This window comes from Saccopteryx bilineata, chromosome 1 (assembly GCF_036850765.1).
Source record: "Saccopteryx bilineata isolate mSacBil1 chromosome 1, mSacBil1_pri_phased_curated, whole genome shotgun sequence".
NCBI lineage: Eukaryota > Metazoa > Chordata > Mammalia > Chiroptera > Emballonuridae > Saccopteryx > Saccopteryx bilineata.
In genome coordinates, this window is record NC_089490.1 from 207684992 (window position 1) to 207711837 (window position 26846).

Consider the following 26846-nt stretch of genomic DNA (forward strand, 5'->3'; position numbering starts at 1 on the left):
AGCCTGCCAGGCTTACATGCCTTTGCTGTGAGGAAGAAGGGACACTGGAAGGCAGACTTCCCCCTCGCTCCTCTAAGGGAGGGTTCAGTCTCTTCCAGCCCTGCTCCAGCCACCTGTGACCTAACCTTGCCTTGAATGCTGGGATTTGCCACTGAAGGCTGAAGGTGCCCAGGGCTGTTGGCCCCATCTACAACACTGTGGACAAACCTAGGGTCTTTCTTCCAAGTAGTAGGTAAACTGATCTCATTTACACAAGGACCACTTAACTATGTCTTGCCTGAATATTCAGGTTTTTTATTCTTCCCTCGAAGATCTCTGTTGTGGGTGTTGGTAGTTCTATTTTCTGCTGCTTTGTTTAATATATAGTTTTCATTTATTCTTTCTGCCTCAATACCCCATTCATATTTTAGGCTGGGACCTATTCCTAATTTAGAGTTCTCTTTCTCCTTTTTGCCAACTTCTATTACAAATTTACCTTTGCCACCCAGCTTAGTGTATCCCAAGGTTCTCTTCACCACACCACAGTTGCAGAGAGCTTCAGGAAAAAGCACCCTGGTCTCATCTCTCCAGGCTGAGGAGAACAGAAACTCCATCTCTACATGTGCTGCAGATGGCTTTTTCAGTCTACCTGAATCATTACCAGGTAGAAGCAGCAGTCATTGGGACTTTGACAGTAGCTGCAGAGTGTGAAAGTGTGGCAGCAATTCCAGTGTCATGTGGGCTTTTCCTGGTTGTGTTTCCTGGACTCCTGATCCTGTGACAGCTTTTGATGGACTGAACTGGGCTTGGGTTTCATTTGCAGAGATTTGGAATGGTGTTGGTGCCAACCTGGACTTGGTGAACATGTTAAGGACATTATTCTTTTATAGATTATTGTTATATTGGCTAAGAATTTGCTTAAAGGCTTTAATCACTGTAATGTATTAGAATGTTTTTTTGGTATCTGTTAGCATTGGCTATACTAATTTTGTGTTTGTTTTGTATTTTTTCAGTCTGCCTCCAAATTAGAATCTAGGAAGCTAGGAAATCAGATGAGTGCAAATCTCAGCACACAAATGAAAAATAAAAAAGATAAGGGGGATATGTTGTGGACCATAAATGGCAGAAAGCCATTGTAGATTCAAGGCTTAGCAAAAGGCTAAGTTCTCCCCCCTCCATCTCCATATTTGGCTATTATGCTGAGTATTTGCACCCACTTCACTTGCTTCCTTGGGTTGCTGGAAGCAATTTACATGCCCTTCCTCTGACTCTATGTTTGTTTTCAGATGTTGGTAGATTTCACTAATGCATCCTATTTATGCCTTGGGAGAGTTTCTGTTTTAGCCTTGGATGTATAACTTTGTATCAAGGACTTCCTTGATTTGCATATGGCTATATAATAAAGCAAACTGGGGCTATGGGGCACTGGGATATTGCCATCAGCATTTGAAGAGTCTTCCTGGTTCCATTTTTTCTTGATGAGTATGTTTCCTTAATTTCACACTGTTATTAGGAGCCGCGCTGGTCTGCGGCAGAAGGGGGTGGAAGAAAAAGGAGTAAATGAGTTTTTGTGCTAAAAACACTCAACAAACTAGGTATACAAAAGAATTTCCTCTGACAACAGGCATTTACCAAAAACCAACAGCTAGGGCATATGGCAACTCTATACTTAAATTGTGAGAAAACACCATACTGTCTTTCATAATGGTTATATCAGTTTACATTTTCCTTTTTAAATAAGATTTTATTTATTTATTTTAGAGAGAAGAGAGAGAGAGAGAGAGGGAAAGAAGAGGGGAGGAGGAAGCATCAACTCTCACATGTGCCTTGACCAGGCAAACCCAGTGTTTTCAACTGGCGACCTCAGTGTTCTAGGTTGACACTTTCTTCACTGCACCACCACAAGTCAGACCCAGTTTACATTTTCACCAACTGTGAAACTGGGTCCTATTTCTTCCACAACCACTCCAAACTTTTTATTACCTCTCTTGTTGATAACAGCCAATCTATCAAGTGTGAAGTGGAATCTCATAGTTTTGATATTCATCTTTTTGTATGAATACAAAATCTCTTTGTTGTTTGTATCTCTTCATGAGAGAAGTGTCTGTTTAGGTTTTCTCCCTACTTTTTAATTGAATTGTTTGTATGTGAGCCTTGTGAATTCTTTATATATTTTGAATTTTAACTGCTTTTAGAGCTATTGTTTGTATTATCTTTTTTTTGGTAGGTTGCCTTTTTTCTTACTGTTGTCAGTTTTTTAGCTGTGCAGAAGCTTTTAGGTTTGATAATGTTCTTAGTCATTTATTTTTGCACTTCCCTCCCTTCCCTTTGGGATCAAATTTTTAAAAAGTTCTTTATGGTTGAGGATTAGGTATTTAGAACCTATGTATTTTTTTTCTGTATTTTATTGTTTCAGATCCTATATTTAAATCTTTGATTTATTTTAAATAAATTTTTATGCATACTGAGGAACTGTAGTCAAGTATCATGTTTCGCATGTGGCTTTAAAATAATCTAACACTGTTAATTCAGCAGGCTTTCCCACCCTTTATTGTGTGTCTTAAACTATTTTCTAAAAAGAATTGTATTTGCCCATATATATGTGGTTTATTTCTGGGCTTTTCATTCTGCTTCATTTTTCTGTGTTTAATTAATTACTGAATTACTTTCTCATTTATTTATTTTGCCAGTATTATGCTGTTTTAATTATTATGGTTCTGTAGAATACTTAGCAGTGAGGTAATATAATACCTTCACCTTTCTTTCTTTTTCTCAGGACTGCTTTGACTATTTGGGTGTCCTTTGTAGTTTTGTACAAATTTGATAATTTTTTGTTGTTTTTTAAAAAAACGGATAAACATTAAAAACATTATACTATTGTATGTGAAACAAATGAATCAGAAAAACTAAGAATGATGTGATTTCACACATAAGTGGTATATAATGCTAAGGCTTATGGACAGAAATAAATATAAAGTGGTTATTAGAGCAAGATGTCCTTGAGGTAGGGGCATAAAAAGAAAGAAATATATATATGTCACATAGGTAAGATATAAAATTGAGACTCATGGACATAGATAAGAATAAAATGGTTACTTGGGGGAGAGAGTGGGTCAAAGAAAAAAATGAAGGACAAATATATGGTGATGGAAAATAATTTGACTTTAGGTGGTGAGCCCACTGTGCAGTCAGCAGCTTAAGGGCAATAGAAATATTCAACAGTTTTCTCTGTGGTAGACCATCAGGCCAGGGTGTACATGTCTCATGTTTATATCCTGCTCAGGGAATGCAGAAGAAGTGACCATCTGCTTTTCTACCCCTCCCCCTTTTCTCTTTCTCTCTCTCTTTCTCTTCGCCTCATGCACTCCTGAAGCCATGGTTCCATTGGTTTAAGTGTCTCATTCTGGGAAACTGAGGACAGTTTCGTGAAGCCTTTGCATCAGGCATTAAAAATAGTTCAGTTGCAAGAATGGCCCCAGATGGGGGTTGCGGAATAGATCCCAGTTGGGGTACATGTGGGAGCCTGTCTTTCTATCTCCTCTCCTCTTACTTAAAAAAGAAGGAAAAAAAAGGTTCACAGAAACTCTGTGTGCTCTTGTTGATCAATGTCATCACATTAAATTTACCTTTTTTTCTTATTTCACAAGTAAGAGAGGGGAGATAAAAAGCCAGACTTCAGCATGTGCTTGAACTGAGATTCACTGGTAAACTTCTGTCTGGGACAGATGCTCTGGCCATCTGGGGCCATGCTTGCAACTGAGCTATTTTTATTTTTTATTTATTTATTTTATTTTTTAATTTTTTATAATTTTATTTTTTTAATGGGGTGACATCAATAAATCAGGATACATATATTCAAAGATAACAAGTCCAGGTTATCTTGTCGTTCAATTATGTTGCATACCCACCACCCAAAGTCAGATTGTCCTCTGTCACCTTCTATCTTGTTTTCTTTGTGCCCCTCCCCAACCCCTATCCCTCTCCCATTCCCTCCTCCCCCCCCGTAACCACCACACTCTTATCAATGTCTCTTAGTTTCACTATTATGTCCCACCTACGTATGGAATAATACAGTTCCTGGTTTTTTCTGATTTACTTATTTCGCTTTGTATCATGTAATCAAGATCCCACCATTTTGCTGTAAATGTTCCGATGTCATCATTTCTTATGGCTGAGTAGTATTCCATAGTGTATATGTGCCACATCTTCTTTATCCAGTCATCTATTGATGGGCTTTTTGGTTGTTTCCATGTCCTGGCCACTGTGAACAATGCTGCAATAAACATGGGGCTGCATGTGTCTTTACGTATCAATGTTTCTGAGTTTTGGGGATATATACCCAGTAGAGGGATTGCTGGGTCATAAAGTAATTCTATTTTCAGTTTTTTGAGGAACCACCATACTTTATTCCATAATGGTTGTACTACTTTACATTCCCACCAACAGTGTATGAGGGTTCCTTTTTCTCCACAGCCTCTCCAACATTTGCTATTACCTGACTTGCTAATAACAGCTAATCGAACAGGTGTGAGGTGGTATCTCATTGCCGTTTTGATTTGCATTTCTCTAATAGCTAAAGAAGATGAGCATCTTTTCATATATCTGTTGGCCATTTGTATTTCTTCCTGGGAGAAGTGTCTATTCATATCCTCTTCCTCTTGAGGCTTTAGTTCTTTCCACAGGCTTGGGAAGTTCTCATCTATTATTTGTTTGAGTATGTTCTCCATTCCATTTTCTCTCTCTTCTTTCTCTGATATACCTATTATTCTTATGTTAATCTCTTTGATGGAGTCAGATAATTCTTGTAGGGCTATCTCATTTTTTTTAATTTTTGAGTCTCTTCTTCTCTCTGTTGTGCCTCAAGTTGCTTGTCTTCTATTTCACTAATCCTCTCTTCTATCTGACCTGTTCTATTAGCTAAGCTTGTTACTTCGTTTTTCAGCTCGTGAATTGAGTTTTTCATCTCTGTTTGATTTGTTTTTATAGTTTCAATTTCCTTGGACATATATTCTTTGTGTTCATTGAGTTATTTTCTGAGTTCCCTAAATTGCCTTTTTGTGTTTTCTTGTATATCTCGGAGGATTTTTAGGATTTCTATCTTGAATTCTCTGTCATTTAGCTCCAAGGTTTCCAATATATTAAATTTTTTCTCCATAGATTTTTCCTCATCTAGCTGTGTTACCTCTCTTTCTTTTGTATCCATGATATTCGATTTTCTCTTCCTTAATGGCATCTGAGGGTGGTTTTGTTGATAGTATTAATGAGATTTAATAAAGAATAAAAAGTTAAAAAAATAAAAAAAATAAAAAATCGAAAAGAGTTGTTTTTTTAAAAAAAATTAATAATGAAATAAAGAAAAATAAAATAAAATAAAAATTTTTTAAAAAAGGAAATTATTCCCCCCCTCATTTTTTCCTTTCCTCTCCTCTCCGCTCTTTCTTGAGAAAATCTTGTGGTGGACTGTGACTTATAACAAACAATGCCTGTGATGGAGGGCCTGAATTGGGGAAAAATAATAAAGGGGCAAAAAAAAAAAAAAAAAAGGAAAAAAAAAAGAAAAAAGAAAAAAAAAAGAGCATATGGACCCACAAAAAGCAAATAAGGAAAAAAATTGGGTCAAAAATAAAATGATTTGCTTTTAGGTGTTGGTTGTCTAAGAGTTATGATGAGAGGAATAAGAGGAAAATGGAAAAATGGGGGGACAAATTAAAAAATTACTATTGTATTTAGTGGAACAAGAACTAGATAATATGGAGAGCCAGGGATGGGAGCACTGCTAGTGAGTTAAAAAGGTGAAGTAAAAACCCCCCAAAATGCCACAAACATAGGTTTGAGTCCCAGATAAGATAATTTGTTTGTTATTGAGGTTTGAATGAGAGGAGATGTAAAGGAGAAAAGAAGAAACTAATATAGAGGGAGAAAAGAAAGAGAGAGAGAGAAAAAAAGAGGGAACCACTAAAAGAAGAAAAAAGAAAGGAGAGAGAGAGAGTTAAGGGTTTTGGAGTGCAACCCTCATAGAGAGAAAGGAAGAGAAGAGAAAAGATAATGGGAGATGTAACACTTATGGGTAGTGTAGTTCAAGGAGAGGAGAGAGTAAGACCGGTAGAGAGTTAATCGGCCAAATTGGAGGAGGAAAAAAAAAGTATCAAGAATGAAGATTAGAGAAACAAACAAACAAATATAATAAAATGGGATAGGTTATAAAGTCTGCAGATTATTCTTGATTTTGAGAGGTTATCTTCTTGCTTTTTCTTTTCTCTCCCTCTTCCTGGTTGGTGACTCTGTACCCTGGGTTCTGCCCCTTTGGCACGCTCAGGTAGAAGTTTGCAGTTGATAAGTCTCTATGGCGATGTCATGTATTGTGCTTTAGTCTCGTTGGCAGTCGAGGCTCATTAGCATTTATAGACTCCGCCAGTGAGAGAGTCCATATTCCTGGAGCCTTTCTCCTAGTCTTTCCTTCCTCAATTAGTAGCCTGATAATCCAGCTATGGGGTTGCTGCTGCCTCTGCCTGGATAGTAAGAGGCTCAAAGAGCTGGCAACTCCCCACTCTATTTCCACTCAGTACAGGGCTCTGGGTAAGGCTCAGTCAGTCAGAGCTGCTAGCATAATCAGGCGGGCTTTCCGCCCACTCAAAGACCTCTGGCTCTGGCCACTCTGTTTGGTAACACAAGTGGGCGCCCACTTCCGGGGTGCTTGGAGGAAACTCTCACTCACTGTTTGCGACCAGGATATCCGGCCAGCAGTCTCACGCTCTGAGTGAAACCCCCAACCGCAGGGAAAAGTTGCAGCATTGGAATTGAGTCTCGCTCCGTCCCCGTGCGCGGCTTTTGCAAGGCGCTGGGGCAACTCGAGATTCCACTTTGGCCCACACAAAGGCCCCTGACTCTGCCCCTCTGTGCGATAACACGGGCACGCACTGCCGAGGCACTCGGAGTAATTGCTCATTCCTTATCTGTGCGCGCAAACCAGGATATGAGGCCGGCCGCGTTTCCCTCTGAGTGAAACACCCTCCAGCATGGAAAATCTCCACCGTTGGAATTAGTTCTCACTCCCTCCCGTGCGTGGCTTTCCCAGGGCGCTGGGGCTGCCCAGAGACTCTGCCCTCGGCCCACAGAAAGGCCTCTGACCCTGCCTCTCCGTGGGGCAACACGGGCACCCACTCTCGGTGCCTAGGAAGAAATTCTCGCCCACTAACTGCGCACCGACCAGGAGACCGGGTAAAATGGCGCTCCGCTTGTCTTTCTTTGTTTGGGTTTGGCGCGAGTGTTAGCTTGTATTGCCCGGGTTGCCACAGGATCAGATTTTCCTTGGCTTGGATCTCCGTGCCACAGCTTGGTTCGGCTGTTTGTGCCGCGGCAGCCTGGATCTATTCACCCCCTTTGCCCGCCTCAGTTTCTATATTCACAGTTACCAGAGAAAGCCGCCCTGTTTAGGTTAGTGAGGAAGGCGGAGCATTTCTTACTCCCTATTTCCTTTGGGGTTTGGTTATATATTTAGCCAATTTTTCACTCAATCATACCTTTGGGTGTATTGCGAAGCATCTGGAAGCTCCAAGTATAGGTTTTTCTGTTTCTGGTTGAAGATCTTTTTGAGTTTTGGGGGAGATTTATTGGTATCGCTTCCTACCCCACCATTACTCTGACGTCATCTCCGCTATTTTTATTTTTTGAAGTGGAGGCTCCATGGAGCCATCCTCAACACCCAAAGCCAATGGTATAGGAACCTCTAGTCTTAATGGCTTGCTTCTCCTTAGGCATGAGACCACTCCCCTATAAGGAAGTGAACCATTTACCCCCAGAATTTTTGTCTTTTTATGCCTGGACAAAAGGACACCTGTGCCCTATGTGTTGGGACTACATGGAGGAAGGGAGCTTTGATTCCTTGGACACACTGCCTTGGATTTATTGGCTTTTGCAATCCAGCGCTGTGTGGAAGGAGAAATGCTTGTGGCCTCCTGCCTGCTGGAGATGTGGAGCTGGTGGGGAAGACCTTTTGGGCCATATCTATCTGTAGTTTTGTGTTCATAATGATGATTCAATGGAGGGTAAGTTGTGGCTTCAGTCCCACAGAAATTTTTCTAAAAACAAATATTTAGTAGATTTTGTTGTATAATTTTTTTTTTTACTATGTGTTCTTAGAACAATTGTCTTTTCTCATTTAATTACTTTTCTGGTTTTTTGTTTGACACTGATTTTTGAGTGTTGTGGACATTTTGGGATATTATATTCTGATAGTTGAGTTTCTGTGTTGGAAGTCGATCAACAGCTGCTGGTTGACATAGTCACAGCAAAGATCAACAACCGCTGGTTGACACAGTCACAGGAAGAAGAGTTGCAAAGATACTTCCCCCTTTAACTTTTTAAATTAATTTGGTTTTTTATCCCTTCTTTTCTGGGTGTGTGTGCTATCATTTATGGCACAGAGATAATAGCACTGTGTTTTCCCTGCAGATTCATAGTAATTTCTCTAAAAATGAGACAGAGGGTGTGAGTTACACAGAAAAGCCTATAAATCCCCTTTACCTGGGCTCGTAGACATAGGAGGCTGGCTATGATATCCCCCAAAAAGAGTTAAGTCCATAGAAATATTCTCTCCTATAAATCATGTTAGACAAAATAGATTGTGAATTATGAATAGGTAGGAAACAGTAACTATACACAAAAGCACATTTCAGCCTTCACTTAATTCATTACTTTACCTCCCTAGGCTTTTCATGTGGTAAAGCAGAGAAACTTTTCTTCCTTTTTGCATACCTGACCTGCAGGTGGTGGACCACTCTGAGAAAAATAAAGTTAGAACTTAACTACTATATAAATATAGTAGACTAATAAAATTTGACTAGATAAAGACCTTTAGATAAAATAGAATTATTAATCAATACTGACCTTTTAGAAGCTTGCTCCAATATTATTGTTGCTGCTCAAGTTATTGTATTGTACTTAGAATGACTTACCACCTGATTTATAGCTTATAGAAATGTACTAACCATTGCCCAGAAATATATAACCATAGTGAAACAAAAACAATTTTTAATCAAGTATTCTGTATATCATGTGATTTTAACTTAGTGTGTATGTGTAAAAATAAGCTATACTAGCCATTGGCAAAGATGCCTGGCAATGAATGCTAAAGAATTCGGCTCTCTCACTTGTTTCATGCTGACACTGTCTCTTTATATGGGACCCCTGAATTCCCCCAGGGCTGGACCCTGACATTTGGTGCTCAAACAGGGATCTGCAGGTAAGCCCCCTCGTTGTCAAGGAATGGATAGGACTCCACTCAGGGTGCTGCAGACCCCCCTGTAAGGAAGACAGGGTGAGGATAGGTGGAAAGTAACAGAACTTGAGATTTTGAGAAGTCATGGGCCATACTGAGTCTAAAGAAAGAAAACTCTATAGAAATTATTTAGCATACACTTTCTCTAAAAGGAGTTAGTGTTTCCACTTAACAATTAGCTCATTTTCTGCATGTTGTACAAGAATGTTCTCCATGGTTTTCAGAAAAAGAAATGCTGAGTCTTGAGACATGGGCTAAGGTTGGAGAAAATTTAAAAGTCTCTTATGAGCTACATGGGCCAGTTAAGGTCCCAATTGACACATTTGAATTATGGAGCTTGATTAAAGATGCCTGAAATCCAGAAAATGAGGCACATAAATTTTCAAAAGCAAATGCTCCTCCAAAAGAAGAGACTTCATTAATTAGAAATAGAAGGCAGTCTCAAGATAGTGCAGATAATGGAATGGCCTCTTTAAAATTAAGTAAACATCAGGATGATAATGAAGACCATTTATCACCATCTTATGAGGCTGCATTAAAAGATGAGGCAGCCAAATATAATAGAGACAATGAGATGTGAGGTTCAAAAACAGTCTTGCCCGTATTACATACCCACAAGACTGACAAAAAAATAAAAATAATGTTAGTAGAATGCTTTTGCCTTTGCCTTTACCAGTACAATCACCAGATGTTAATAAAAAAAATCATCAGAGTTAACAAGGTTGCAGAAGGCAATTCAAGCTTTTTGCAACCAAGGGGAAACTGATTTGGCATTATGTTTCCCTGTGGCTACAGCTGATAAATTTGATAATGAGAGGGTTCCTACATGGGAGCCACTTTCTTATAAATTATTGAAAGAGCTAAAAATGGCTTGTAGTCAGTATCGACCCACCTCTCCTTATATTATTTTCTTGGTGGAAACAGTTTCTCATAATTGGATGACTCCTTATGATTGGGAACAGGTAGCTAAAGTCTGTTTATCTGGAGGAAATTATCTTCTTTGGAGAGCTGAATATGAGGAGCAAGCTAAACAATAGGCAGTTAGAAATTGGAGGTCTCACAACCCCGTAATTAGAGAAATAATCACAGGGGAAGGAGATTTTGCTAACATTAGTAAACATTTAAAACATTCTAATCCAGCTTTGATGCAGGTGAATGGTTGTGCTATGTCAACTTGGAGAAGGTTACCTGCTCTGTCTAATGGAGATGCTACTGTAGTGAGAATAAAACAGAAAGGTGATGAACCTTATGAGGATTTTCTTGCTCAGTTGATTCAGACGGTCAAAAGAGTTATTTCTAATGAGACAGCAGGAGATATCACAATTAAGCAATTGGCTTATGAAACGGCTAATTCCACCTGCTGGGCCATGTTACAGTCAGTAAGGAGAGAAGGAACAATAAGAAATTTCATCAAAGCCTGTCAGGATGTAAATTCTGCCTTTATTCAGGAAGTGACTGCAGCCCTAAAAGGAGAAATGTATCCTCAATTTATTAAGACTATGTATCAAGAAAAAATGCCCTCTAACAATGAGGCTTTCTCTAAGGGAAGCCCTACTTGTTTTACTTGTAACCAAATGGGCCACTTTAGCTGACAATGCCCTAAGAAGAGCGGGCAAGCAGGTCCTGGAGTGCAAAGGACAGTCCCCATAATTAATAATGCCAATAATAATGTCCCATTACCTAAGACTCTGTGTCCACGCTGTTAAAAGAGGCTACATTGGGCAAAGCAGTGCCGTTCTAAATTTCACAAGAATGGACAGCCATTAGGACCAAGTTTAGGGATGGAGTGGTAGCCCCCACAAAATAAAAATTTGGCAAGTAATCAAAGTAGCAATCAGGAAAACTGGCAAGGGCCCAGCTCCAGGCCCTGATAACAATTGGGGCAAGCCTGAATCCATTTGTCAACTCCGGTCTGTCACAGACCTCACCAGGGCAACTCCAGGCAGTACAGGACTGGACCTCTATTCCACCACCTCAACTTTATTATCACCTGACAGTCCTGTGGTTACATTACCAACAAGAACTAAGGGTCCCCTTCCAAAAGTAATGGTTGGATTATTAATTGGCAGAAGTTCAACATCTTTAAAAGGAATATATGTTATGTCAAAATAAATTGATTCAGACTATGAAGGGGAGATAAAAATAATGATTGCTCCCCCAGTTAAAATGCCTGAAATTTATCCTGGCCAAAAAGTTTCTCAGCTTTTACTATTGCCTTACTGTCCAGTTGGAAAGCATATATCTGAACAAAAATAAGGAGAGGGTGCTTTTGACTCCAGTGATTTTGTATTTTGAATACAAGATATTAAGAAAATCTGGAGATGACGTCAGAGTAATGGCATAATAGGAAGTGATACCGATAAATCTCCCCCAAAATTCAACAAGATCTTCAACCAGAAACAAAAAGACCTATCCTTGGAGCCCCCAGATGCTTCGCAATACACCCGAAGGTTTGGTCGAGCAAAAAATTGGCTAAATATATAATCAAACCCTGAAGGAAATAGGGAGTAAGAAATGCTCCGCCTTCCTCACTAACCTAAACAGGGTGGCTTTCACTGGGAAATGAGAATATAGAAACTAAGGCGGGCAAAGGGGGTGAATAGATCCAGGCTGCGGCACAAACAGCTGAACCAGGCTGTGGCACAGAGATCCAAGCCAAGGAAAAACTGTTCCTGTGGCAACCCGGGCAATACAAGCTAACACTCGTGCCAAACCCAGACAAAGAAAGACAAGCGGGGCAGCCATTTTCCCCAATCTCCTGGTCGATGCGTGCAGATATTGGGTGAGAGATTCCTTCCAAAGCCCCGGGAGTGTGAGCCCGTGTTGTCCCACAGAGAGGCAGAGTCAGAGGCCTTTGTGTGGGCCAAAAGTGGAATCTCTGGGACGCCCCAGTGCCCAGAGGGAGCCGCGCACGGGGATGGAGCGAGAACCAATTCCTACACTGGAACTATTCCATGCAGGTGGGGGTTTCACTCAGAAGGTGAGGAGGCTGGCCTGATATCCTGGTCTGCGCACGCAGATAGTGAGTGAGAGATTCCTCCAAGTGCCTCAGCAGTGCCCGCCCGTGTTATCCCACAGAGGGGCAGAGTCAGGGGCCTTTGTGTGGGCCAAAAAGCGGAATCTCGGGCCGCCCCAGCACCTTAAAAAAGCTGCACCTAGGGACTGAGCGAGAGCCAATTCCAATGCTGGAACTTTTCCATGCGGGTGGGGGTTTCACTCGGAGTGAGAGGCAGCTGGCCTGATATCCTGGTCTGCACTTGCAGATAGTGAGCGAGAGATTCCTCCAAGTGCCTTGGCAGTGAGTGCCCATGTTATCCCACAGAGTGGCACAGCCAGAGGTCTTTGAGAGGGTGGAAGCCCTGCCTGATTATGCTAGCAGCTCTGACTGACTGAGCCTTACCCAGAGGCCTGTGCTGAGTGGAAATAGAGTGGAGAGTTGCCAGCTCTTTGAGCCTCTTACTATCCAGGCAGAGGCAGCAGCAACCCCATAGCTGGATTATCAGGCTACTAATTGAGGAAGGAAAGACTAGGAGAAAGGCTCCAGGAACACGGACTCTCTCACTGGCGGAGCCTATAAATGCTAATGAGCCTCGACTGCCAACGAGATTGAAGCACAATACACGACATCGCCATAGAGACTTATCAACTGCAAACCTCTACCTGAGTGTGCCAAAGGGGCAGAACCCGAGGTACAGAGTCGCTGACCAGGAAGAGGGAGAGAAAAGTAAAAGCAAGAAGATAACCTCTCAAAATCAAGAATAATATGCAGACTTTATAACCTATCCCATTTTATTATATTTGTTCTTTTGTTTCTCTTATCTTCATTATTGATATTTTTTATTCCTCCTCCAATTTGGTCATTTAACTCTCTGCAGGTCTTACTCTTTCCTCTCCTTGAACTACACTACCCATAATTGTTACATCTCCCATTATCTTTTCTTTCCTCTTCCTTTTCTCTATGAGGGTTGCACTCCAAAACCCTTAACTCTCTCTATCTCTCTCTCCTCTTTTTTCTTTTTTCTTCTTTTAGTGGTTCCCTCTTTTTCCTCTCTCTCTCTTTCTTTTCTCCCTCTATATTAGTTCCTTCCTTTCTCCTTTATTTCTCCTCTCATTCAAACCTCAATAACAAACAATATCTTATCTGGGACTCAAACTTACGTTTGTGGCATTTTGGGTTTTTTTTACTTCACCTTTTTAACACACTAGCAGTGCTCCAATCCCTGGCTCTCCATTTTATCTAGTTCTTGTTTCACTAAATACAATAGTAATTTTTAAATTTGTCCACCCATTTTCCTGTTTCCCTCTTATTCCTCTCATCATAAGATTGAGACTAAGGTTGACTAAGATGATGTTGGTCTTAGTCAACCAACACCTAAAAGCAAAACATTTTATTCTTGACCCAATTATTTTTTCTTATTTGCTTTTTGTGGGTCCATACACCCTTTTTTTTTCTTTTCCTTTTTTTTTTGCCCCTTTACTACTTCTCCCCAATTCAGGCCCTCCATTAAAGGCATTGTTTGTTCTATTTAGTACAATATAATTCACAGTTCACCACAAGATTTTCTCAAGAAAGAGGGGAGAGGAGAGGAGAGGAAAAAAGGAGGAAAGGAATAATTTCCTTTTTTTCAATTTTAATTTTATTTTATTTTTCTTTATTTCATTATTAATTTTTTTAAAAAAACAACTCTTTTTGATTTTTTATTTTTTTAAACTTTTTATTCTTTATTAAATCTCATTAATACTATCAACAAAACCACACTCAGATGCCATTAAGGAAGAGAAAATTGAATATCATGGATACAAAAGAAAGAGAGGTGACACAGCTAGATGAGGAAAAATCTATGGAGAAAAAATTTAATATATTGGAAACCTTGAAGCTAAATGAAAGAGAATTTAAGATAGAAATCCTAAAAATCCTCTGAGATATACAAGAAAACACAGAAAGGCAATTTAGGAAGCTCAGAAAACAACGAACACAAAGAATATATTTTCAAGGAAATTGAAACTATAAAAACAAAACAAACAGAGATGAAAAACTCAACTCACGAGCTGAAAAACAAGGTAACAAGTTTAGCTAATAGAATAGGCCAGATAGAAGAGAGGATTAGTGAAATAGAAGACAAGCAACTTGAGGCACAACAGAGAGAAGAAGAGACTCAAAAATTAAAAAAAAATGAGATAGTCCTAAAAGAATTATCTGACTCCATCAAAAAGAATAACATAAGAATAATAGGTATATCAGAGGGAGAAGAGAGAGAAAATGGAATGGAGAACATACTCAAACAAATAATAGATGAGAACTTCCCAAGCCTGTGGAAAAAACTAAAGCCTCAAATTCAAGAAGCAAACAGAACACCGAGTTTTCTTAACCCCAACTAACCTACTCCAAGGCATATCATAATGAAATTGGCACAAACCAATGGCAAAGAAAAAATTCTCAAGGCAGCCAGCGAAAAGCAGAATACAACATATAAAGGAAGACCCATTAGATTATCATCAGATTTCTCAGCAGAAACTCTACAAGCTAGAAGAGAGTGGACCTCAATATTTAAAGTCCTGAAAGAGAGGAACTTTCAGCCACGAATACTATACCCATCAAAGCTATTTTTTAAATATGAAGGAGAAATAAAAACATTCACAGATACAAAAAAGATGAGGGAATTTAACATCAAAAAACCCCCACTCCAGGAATTACTAAAGGGGGTTCTCCAATCAGATACAAAGAACATAAAAAAACAAAGCCACAAGTAAAAGCTCCAAGAAGAATACAATAAAACCAAATTTAAACTGTGACAACAACAAAAAGAAAGGGGGGGAGAGGATGGAGTTTAACAGTAGCAAAGGACGATGGAGTGCAAAAGTACTCACAAAATAGTGCGCTACAATGAACAGGGTAGGAACCCTTTTTATTACTTAAAGGTAACCACCATTAAAAAAACCACCACAGAAGACATGAGATAAAAATATAGCAACAGAGGAAAGATGTATGGAATACAACCAAATAAAAACAAAAGATAGAAAAACGAAAGAGAAGGGATCAAACAAGACACAAAACTAATGGAAAGCAATATATAAAATGGCAATAGGGAACTCACAAGTGTCAATAATTACACTAAATATAAACGGATTAAACTCACCAATAAAAAGGCACAGAGTAGCAGAATGGATTAAAAAAGAAAATCCAACTGTATGCTGCCTACAGGAAACTCATCTAAGTAACAAAGATAAAAACAAATTCAAAGTGAAAGGCTGGAAAACAATACTCCAAGCAAATAACATCCAAAAAAAAAAAAAAAAAAAGGCAGGTGTAGCAATACTCATATCTGATAATGCTGACTACAACACAGCAAAAGTATTTAGAGACAAAAATGGCCATTTCATAATGGCTAAGGGGACACTGAATCAAGAAGACATAACAATTCTTAATATATATGCACCAAACCAAGGAGCATCAGAATATATAAGACAGCTACTTATTGATCTTAAAACAAAAACTGACAAAAACACAATCATACTTGGAGACCTCAATACAACGCTGACGGCTCTAGATTGGTCATCCAAACAGAGAATCAACAAAGACTTAGTGGCCTTAAACAAAACACTAGAGCACCTGGATATGATAGACATCTACAGGACATTTCATCCCAAAGTGACTGAGTATACGTTTTTCTCCAGTGTACATGGATCATTCTCAAGAATTGACCATATGTTGGGCCACAAAAACAACATCAGCAAATTCAGAAAAATTGAAGTTGTACCAAGCATATTTTCTGATCATAAAGCCTTGAAACTAGAATTCAACTGCAAAAAAGAGGAAAAAAATCCCACAAAAATGTGGAAACTAAACAACATACTTTTAAAAAATGAATGGGTCAAAGAAGAAATAAGTGCAGAGATCAAAAGATATATAAAGACTAATGAAAATGACAATACAACATATCAGAATCTATGGGATGCAGCAAAAGCAGTGATAAGAGTGAAGTTCATATCACTTCAGGCATATATGAACAAACAAGAGAGAGCCCAAGAGAACCACTTAACTTCACACCTTAAGGAACTAGAAAAAGAAGAACAAAGACAACCCAAAACCAGCTAAAGAAAGGAGATAATGAAAATCAGAGCAGAAATAAATGAAATAGAGAACAGAAAAACTATAGAAAAAATTAATAGAACAAGGAGCTGGTTCTTTGAAAAGATCAACAAAATTGAAAAACCCTTGGCAAGACTTACCTAGGAAAAAAGAGAAAGAACTCATATAAACAAAATACAAAATGAAAGAGGAGAAATCACCACGGACACCGTAGATATACAAAGAATTATTGTAGAATACTATGAAAATCTTTATGCCACTAAATTCAACAACCTAGAAGAAATGGATAAATTCCTAGAGCAATACAACCTTCGTAGACTGAGTCACGAAGAAGCAGAAAGCCTAAACAGGCCTATTAGTAGAGAAGAAATAGAGAAAACCATTAAAAACCTCCCCAAAAATAAAAGTCCAGGCCCTGATGGTTATACCAGCGAATTTTATGAAACATTCAAAGAAGACTTGGTTCCTATTCTACTCAAAGTCTTCCAAAAAATTGAAGAAGAAGCAATACTTCCAAACACATTTTATGAGGCCAACATAGCCCTCATGCCAAAACCTGGCAAGGATGGCACAAAAAAAGAAAACTACAGACCAATATCTCTAATGAATACAGATGCTAAAATACTAAACAAAATACTAGCAAACAAATACAACAACATATTAAAAAGATAATACATCATGATCAAGTGGGATTCATCCCAGAATCTCAAGGATGGTTCAACATACGTAAAACGGTTAACGTAATACACCATATCAACAAAACAAAGAACAAAAACCACATGATCTTATCAATAGACGCAGAAAAGGCTTTCGATAAAATACAACACAATTTTATGTTTAAGACTCTCAACAAAATGAGTATAGAAGAAAAATATCTCAACATGATAAAGGCCATATATGATAAACCATCAGCTAACATCATATTAAATGGCACTAAACTGAAGGCTTTCCCCCTTAAATCAGGAACAAGACAGGGTTATCCACTCTCTCCACTCTTATTTAATGTGGTACTAGAGGTTCTTGCCAGAGCAATCAGACAAGACAAAGAAATAAAAGGCATCCTTATCAGAAAAGAAGAAATAAAGGTATTACTTTTTGCAGATGATATGATCCTATACATCGAAAACCCCAAAGAATCCACAAAAAGACTACTAGAAATAATAAGCCAATATAGTAAGGTCGCAGGATACAAAATTAACATACAGAAGTCAATAGCCTTTTTATATGTCAACAATGAAACATTTGAGAATGAACTCAAAAGAACAATTCCCTTCACAATTGCAACAACAACAAAAAATACTTAGGAATAAACATAACAAAGAATGTAAAGGACTTATACAATGGAAACTATAAACCATTGTTAAGGAAAATCAAAAAAGATATAATGAGATGGAAGAATATACCTTGTTCTTGGTTAGAAAGAATAAATATAATCAAGATGGCCATATTACCCATCGCAATATACAAATTTAATGCAATTCCCATCGAAATTCCAATGACATTTTTTAAAGAAATGGAAGAAAAAATCATCAGATTTATATGGAACTATAAAAAACCCCAAATAGCCAAAGCAATCCTAAAGAAAAAGAATGAAGCTGGGGGCATTACAATATCTGACTTCAAACTCTATTATAGGGCCACGACAATCAAAACAGCATGGTATTGGCAGAAAAATAGACACTCAGACCAATGGAACAGAATAGAAAACCCAGAAATAAAACCACATATATATAGTCAAATAATTTTTGATAAAGGGGCCAACAACACACAATGGAGAAAAGAAAGCCTCTTCAATAAATGGTGCTGGGAAAACTGGAAAGCCACATGCAAAAGAATGAAACTGGACTACAGTCTGTCCCCCTGTACAAAAATTAACTCAAAATGGATCAAAGATCTAAACATAAGACCTGCAACAATTAAGTGCATAGAAGAAGACATAGGTACTAAACTCATGGACCTGGGTTTTAAATAGCATTTTATGAATTTGACTCCAATGGCAAGAGAAGTGAAGGCAAAAATTAATGAATGGGACTACATCAGACTAACAAGTTTTTACCCAGCAAGAGAAACTGATAACAAGATAAACAGACTGCCAACTAAATGGGAAATGATATTTTTAAACACCTGCTCAGATAAGGGCCTAATATCCAAAATATACAAAGAACTCATAAAACTCAACAACAAACAAACAAACAATCCAATAAAAAAATGGGAAGAGGATATGAACAGACACTTTTCCCAGATAGAAATACAAATGGCCAACAGATATATGAAAAGATGCTCATCTTCTTTAGTTATTAGAGAAATGCAAATTAAAACTGCAATGAGATACCACCTCACACCTGTTAGATGAGCTATTATTAACAAGACAGGTAATAGCAAACGTTGGAGAGGTTGTGAAGAAGAAGGAACCCTCACCCACTGTTGGTGAGAATGTAAAGTAGTACAACCATTATGGAAGAAAGTATGGTGGTTCCTCAAAAAACTGAATATAGAATTACCTTATGATCCAGCAATCCCTCTACTGGGTATATACCCCCAAAACTCAGAAACATTGATACGTAACGACACATGCAGCTCCATGTTCATTGCAGTGTTGTTCACAGTGGCCAGGACATGGAAACAACTAAAAAGCCCGTCAATAGATGACTGGATAAAGAAGATGTGGCACATATACACTATGGATTGCTACTCAGCCATAAGAAATGATGACATCGGATCATTTACAGCAAAATGGTAGAATCTTGATAACATTTACGGAGTGAAATAAGTAAATCAGAAAAAAATCAAGTACTGCATTATTCCATACGTAGATGGAACATAAAAGTGAGACCAAGAGACATTGATAAGAATATGGTGGTTATGGGGGGGGGAGGTGGGAGAGGGAGAGGGAAGGGGGGAGGGGGAGGGGCACAAAGAGAACTAGATAGAAGTTGACAGAGGACAATCTGACTTTGGGTGATGGGTATGCAACATAATTGAACAACAAGATAACCTGGACATGTTATCTTTGAATATATGTATCCTGATTTATTGATGTCACCCCATTAAAAATAAATAAATAAAATTTAATTTAAAAAAAAAGAAAAGAAAAATAAAATAAAATAAAAATGCTGAGAATCAAGTGTGAGAGAGAAAACTTATGAACTGGTGGGCTTCATGGTAAGACAATCATTCTGTTTTGAAATGGACCCTAAATGTCAACATTTAGAGTTCTCTTATGATCATTCACTTTCTCCAGAGAGTAAAAAAGCCTCTGATTTCAGAAAGAGGAATGAATAGAGAAAAATAGTGAAATGGAAAAGTGTCACTATTGGCAATCTGGAAGCAAGTTGGGGGAAGTTAAGGTCCCACATTTCAGTGTATAGATTAACACCTAATCTTTTATTTCAGTCAAGTTCCTCCTTCTCATTCTCCTTTTAGACCTAACATTTCCAAAGAGCCTTTGATTTTATTTATTCAAAGAATAAGCCCAACTTTTGTTATACCTATTACCCCTAGATCCTGAGTTATATTAGTTTTTTAGGAAGTAAATCAAGTGGCTTCCTTTCTATCACCTTTGCACTTGGGTTCTGGTTCATCCTTCTCAACTAGGTCAGTTATCAGACTGTCTATTCAATCCATTTTCTGGTTTTTTAAAAATTAACCTAAATATCCTTGGTCTATACTTTTTTTTTTACTAATTTACTGTGAAAAGACTTATTAGAGAAAGGAGGGATAACTTCATGATTTACCTAGAAACAACATGTTTTAAGGTACAAAATTTTATCAAGTTCTATAGCTGCTTTCCTTTTTGAGAATGTATAAGACCATAAAAAAACAAAGACATCAATAAAATGTTTTTAAAAAGAGATGAAAAAAAATGTGTAGATCACAATGTTAGTAATAAAAGGTAAACTAGTTGTCCTAGTAGAGCCTAAGCTCTATGTCTATCAGGCATCCCTAATTTAACTTCCCCATGCATTGGGACACTCCTGGCAGTCTCTTTGAGACTACTCTTGAGGCAGCTATGAGAATACTAATGATAAGTGCGAACACTAACTGCCACCACCAGAGGAAAGACACGACCAACACAGAGTTAGTCGCAATAATCACATAGGCAATTTATTACTCACAAATCCTTTTGACTTGCCTGGGTACAGCTTAAGGGGGCCCCATTGATGTGCTCCTCTTGGCTGTCTTTGGTCAGAGCTCAGAACAGCATGGAGACAGTCCACATTGTTGGAGTCTGGGAGATTACTACAGCAGGGTGCCCCTCAGCTTCAGTACATTTTCTGGCCAATGCCTTCTAACAGGTGTCAATCTACAGGATTATCACCTCAAATCACCTTTTTGGGAGTTCCTCACAGGGAATCCCCTCTATGTTAATCTACTGAAATATTTACATCAAACCACTTTTTAAGATGTTCTTTGTTAGATTCAGGGAGTACTGGGGTTGTCAAAGAGTGTAACTATTGAAGGAACAGTAAGTGCTGATATGGGTCCTGTGAGGCTGGGAACAAAGAAGGTCAGAGACCTTTATCAGAAGTTTAGGTTTGAAATTCACCACTAAGCTAAAACTGACCCCTGTTGCTATGCCAGCCCCTGTTGCTATGCTGTGTGTGACCTCCCTAGCCAATAGCTAAACTGCCACATCTGCTTTTGTACTATGCTTGCTCACTTAGGATATATAAGGGCCTGGCTGTAAGCTCCAGGCGAGGCTCCCATTTGCAGCTCCTTGTGGGCATGGTGTCTCCGGACATCTAGGGAGTTCACCCCTGCGCAGGTTAAAAGTGGCCAATAAAGTAACATCTTAACTCCTGAAAGTCTCCGACATTTGTTCTCATTCCTAGTGGATGTTACATTTTGGGGGCTGGCCCGGGATTCTCCCTTGGCGGAGTTTTGGGTCGGAGACCGGAAGGACAGCTTGAGCTGAGTAAGTATTCACAGAGGATCCTCATTTGGTTTGGCTTTTGGGCTCCGGAGCACATTCCTGAGGTGATAGGTGGGATGCTGCCAGTAACCCACTGAGGGCTTTCAGAAGCGGGATGCTGCTCTCTGAAATTTGGATATTTGGATTTGTTAACTTTGGAGTGACCGGTCACATTAGGAATCCATTTTGCGCTGTGCTGCGCTGCGTTTTGTCTGAGCTCAAATGACTGAGTTGAGTGTGAGAGAGACAAGTGTGTTCCTTGTGTTAATAGTGTGTGTTGCCTATATTCTACTCTTTCTCATTATTCCTGAGTCATCTAGGATGGGACAACAGGAGTCTGTGCCGGGATCCCTGCTCGAGTACCTGTTGAAGAATTTTTCTGATTTCTAGAAGAGGGCTCAGGGGTACGGAGGTCCGCAGCTGAGTCCAGGTTTCCTCCAGACCTTGAGCCAGCTGGAATGGCCTGCATTTAATGTAGGACAGCCCACAGAGGGCACTTTTGACCTTCCAATTTTGTTTGCTGTCAGAGCCACGGTCTATAGGGCTCCCCACCCAGACCAATACCTGTATATGGATGTGTGGGTAGATACAGCCATTTTGTCTCCTCCTCCAGGAGGGCAGCCATTTTGCCTCCTCCTCTGGGAGGGCAGCCATTTTGCCTCTCCAGGAGGCACCAACGGCACCAGATGCTGGCCCACGGGCACCTCCTTGCCTCATCTATGTGCCTTTTTCCACTAGTGATTTATACAATTGGAAACATCAGAATCCCCCATTTTTTGAGAAACCTCAGGGACTAATATCTCTCCTTGAGACCATTTTTAGGACCCATCAGCCCACATGGGATGATTATCAGCAGATTTTACAAACCCTCTTCACTTCTGAAGAAACGGACAGAATAATGAGAGAAGCTGCTAAGGCGGTATTAGGAGAAGAAAGGGAAATAGAAGATGTTCTCCAGTCTCAACCTCCTACCTGGGACCCTAATACCGCTGGGGGAAGGGACACGCTCCTCCAGGATCGCCGGGCTCTGTTGAAGGGGCTCAAGGCAGCAGCTAGAAAGCCAACCAACTTCAGTAAGGTAAGTGAAGTCATCCAGGGAAGAGAGGAATCCCCAGCAGCCTTTCTAGAAAGAATCATAGAGGCTTACAGAGTATATACCCCTCTAGATCCTAAGGCAGAAGAGAACTGGAGACTAGTAAATATAGCCTTTGTGACTCAGGCTGCTTCAGATATTAGGAAAAAGCTTCAGAAGATAGAGGGATTTAAAGGAGAGAATAGAAGCAAGCTATTAGAGATAGCCCAGAAGGTGTATGTCAATAGGGATAATCCGGAGGTTGGCAGGGCAAAGGAAGTTGCCAAAATTCTGATTGCTGCCACTGCCCAGAAACCTCCTCCCAAAGGAAAAGGGGGACAGAAGAAGGGCCAAGGACAGCGAATAGACAAGGATCAATGCGCCTATTACAAGAAGAAAGGACACTAGAAAAGAGAGTGTCCAAGTTTGAAGGCCGACAGCCAAGGGCCAAGACAGGGCCCAGAGGTCTTGCTCCAAACCTTAGACTGACGGGGCCAGGGCTCCATTCCTGCCAGCTCCCAGGAGCCCATAGTCACCTTAACAGTAGAAGGAAAACCAATAGACTTCCTAGTCAACACAGGAGCCACCTACTCAGTCCTAAAGAAACCACAGGGCCAGATGCAGAAGACAACTACTAAGATAATAGGGGCAACAGACAAAGCAGAAGCCTACCCATGGGCCACCGCAAGAATTACTGACTTAGGTCAAGGCACTATCACCCACTCTTTCCTAGTCATTCCAGACTGCCCTTACCCACTGCTTGGAAGGGACTTATTGCAGAAACTTCAGGCCACCATAACCTTCCGACGGGAGGAAAGCCCTATGGGGAACAAAGAGGCAGAGGTCAGCATGGAAGTAACTGTCCCACTGTCTGAAGAACACTTACTTGCCACCATCCTAGAAGGTAAGGAGGCCGAGGAAGGGGTTCCAGATGCCCTGCATGCCCGGGTACCTGAGGTTTGGGTGGAAACCAACCCCCCAGGTTTGGCTGCTTACCAACCGCCTGTCCTGGTGCAACTGCTTAGCACTGCTAGACCGGCTAGGATCAGGCAGTACCCAGTCCCAGTCCGAGCTAGACAGGGAATCGCCCAGCACTTGCAATGCCTGCTGGAGGCAGGCATCCTTCGAAGGTGCCAATCAGCCTGGAACACCCCGCTGCTTCCTGTCCAGAAACCGGGGAGCCAAGACTATCATCTGGTCCAGGACTTGTGGGAGGTGAATGCACAGGTAGAGACTATTCATCCCATGGTGCCCAATCCATATACCTTACTGAGCTCATTGCCTTCAACCCATACCTATTATTCTGTCCTGGATTTGAAGGATGCCTTCTTTTGTATTCCCCTGGCACCTCAGAGCCAAGGGATCTTTGCCTTTGAATAGAATGACCCAGATAATAGATTGGTGGGGCAGTTCACTTGGACCAGACTACCACAAGGGTTTAAGAATTCCCCCAACATTTTTAATGAAGCCCTCAGCAAAGATCTGCAGGCTTTCCGCTCCTCCCATCTGTCAATTGTACTGCTCCAGTATGTAGATGACATCCTCATAGCTGCCAAGGATGAAGGAGAGTGTGAGGAAGCTACCTCGGACCTGCTACAAGATCTCGGGCAAATGGAGTATCGAGTCTCCACCAAGAAGGCCCAGATTGTGATGCAAACTGTAAGTTATTTGGGGTATAACTTACAGGGAGGGCAAAGGACATTGTCCAGCCAGTGAATTCAGACAGTCTTGCAGATCCCCAAGCCTACTAACAAGAGACAGGTACGAGAATTACTGTGTGCAGTAGGATACTGCCGACTGTAGATATTAGGCTTTGCAGAACTAGCTAAACCCCTGCATGAACTGACTAGAGGTAAGGAAGAGCAGTTCACATGGACAGATAAGAAGAAGCAAGTGTTCCAAGTGCTGAAAGAGGCCCTGGCAGCTGCCCCAGCTTTGGCCCTGCCAGATCTGGCCAAACCCTTTCAGCTATTTATAGCAGAAAAGGGAGGGGTAGCCTTAGGGGTACTGAGCCAGGAACTTGGGCCATAGAAGAGGTCTGTCACCTATCTGTCCAAGAAACTTTATCCTGTAGCCTCGGGATGGCCAACATGTCTGAGGGCACTTGCTGCCACCTCCATACTAGTCAAGGAGGCTAGTAAATTAACTTTAGGGCAGGACATCAAAGTCATTGAGGAACACTATGTAGAGCAAGTGCTGCGAGCACCTCCTGACAGGTGGCTATCTAATGTGCGGCTAATGCAGTATCAGGCTCAGCTGCTGAACCCTCCATCTGTTCAGTTCCTCAAAACTGCTGCCCTAAACCCAGTGACTCCACTTTGGTCCACAGTTGCAAACAAATCCTTGACACAGTAACTGGCTCCCGCCCAGACTTAAGGGATCAAGCATACAGGAAGGCAGACCTGACCCTCTTTACAAACAGGAGCAATTTTATTAAAGATAGACAGCGACATGCAGGGGCAGCAGTGGCCATGAAAAATAAGGTCCTGTGGCAGAAAGCACTGCCCGCAGGAACATCTGCACAAAGGGCAGAGCTAATAGGACTAACCCGAGCCTTACAGATAGCAGAGGGAAAAGTTGCCAACATCTACACTGACAGCCGGTATGCATTCGCCACTGCCCATGTCCATGGAGCCATATACAAGGAGAGAGGCTTACTGATAGCAGGAGGGAAAGACATTAAAAATTGCAATAAAATTCTTGCCCTCCTAAATGCCATTTGGCTACCTACCAAAGTTGCCATCATCCACTGCAAAGGACACCAGAGAGAGGACTCACCTATTGTAAAGGGTAACAACCTAGCAGACTCGGCTGCAAGAGAGGCAGCCACTAGGCCACAAGAAAGCCTTCTGCCATTGCTGCCTAAGCCAACGCTACCTCCGGATCCTAGATATTCCCAGAAGAAGAGCAGGAAGGGATGCAGTTAAAAGGGAAGAAAAATCAGCAGGGATAGATAGAGCTTCCAGACTCCCGGCTCTATTTACCCCAGGGAATAGTAAGAGAAATAGTAGGAAGTATTCATACTAGTACCCATCTAGGACAAAACAAGCTAGAACAACTTATCAGGAAGTATTATGTAGGGCCCAACATCAGAGATATTGTCCACTCCATTGTCTCAAGGTGCAGCATCTGTGCCAGAGTAAATGCATAGAATAAGAAGCTACCCCCCTTTGTGAGGTATCAGGGGAAAGCTCCGGGAGAACTGTAGGAAATAGATTTCACAGAGATGAGCCCTTGGAAGTCAGGTTATAAGTATCTACTAGTATTATTAGACACCTTCTCAGGATAGGTGGAAGCATTCCCCACGCGAGGAGAGGCTGCTTCCACAGTCTGCAAAGTCTTATTAAGGGAAATCATACCTAGATATGGCATTCCCCTAGCCCTAGGATCAGACAATGGACCTGCATTCATATCCAGGATATCTCAAGAATTAGCCACTAAGTTAGGTATTAATTGGAAGTTGCATTGCATTTATAGGCTCCAAAGTTCAGGACAGGTAGAAAGAATGAACAGGACTCTGAAGGAAACTATAATTAAGCTGAGAGGGGAGACCGGCAAAAACTAGGTTGAGCTCCTCCCTTTTGTCCTTTTTAGAACTAGATGTACCCCCTATCTCAATAAATAGACCCCTTATGAAATCTTATTTGGGCAACCTGTGCCCCTTGTACCTCGATTGACCAGAGGGGAACTAGAGATTTCTAATCATAATTTCCTCAAGCCCTTGCAGGCCCTGCTCCAGAGTAGAAAGAAAGGTCATTGAACTGAAAGCCTGCCAGGCTTCCCGGCCCCATCAAGGGACACGTCTGTGCTGTGGAAAGTAGGACATGAGAAGGTTTTACAAGTTACTCAGCAAACTGTCCAAAGACTGTCCAAGAGGCACTTCTAGCAGTACACCACCCACAGACTGACTCCCACGTAGATGGGTCCACACACCATGATCCTGAGCACCCCCACTACTGCCAAGGTAGAAGGCATACCCGCCTGGGTCCACGGCAGGTGGCTGAAGCTTGCAGTCCCAGCAGAGACACCTTTGTGGACAGTGAAGACTGACCTCGCCAACCCTTGTAAGCTGACCCTGAGAAGGACAGCATGCCCTGCTTCAGCCACAAACCAGAATTTAACTGGTCCACGCATGGCTAATGCCTAGAGGAACTAACTAAGAACTCTTTTAATCAGGCTTTAGGAAAAGGGAAACTAGGATAAAAAGAAAGTCAACTTAATTGTCACTAAAGGTTAAAGATTTTTAAATCAAGAGTTTTGACTAGAAAGGAATTGTATAGTTTTGATAATAGAAAGTATGAAGTGTAGAGGTACTTTTGAAAAGAAAAGGGAAAAGCAAGTTGTTATGAAGGCCAGTTATTTCTGGATAAGAAAGTGCATAAAAGTTGAAGGTTTACGTAAGTTGCAGAAGGTTTGTGTAAGTTGCAGAAGGTTTGTGCAAGTTGTAAGAAGTTAGTGCAGAGAAGAAAAATACAAGGCAGGACACGGTCCTTGTGTATCAGCCCTGCAGATATTG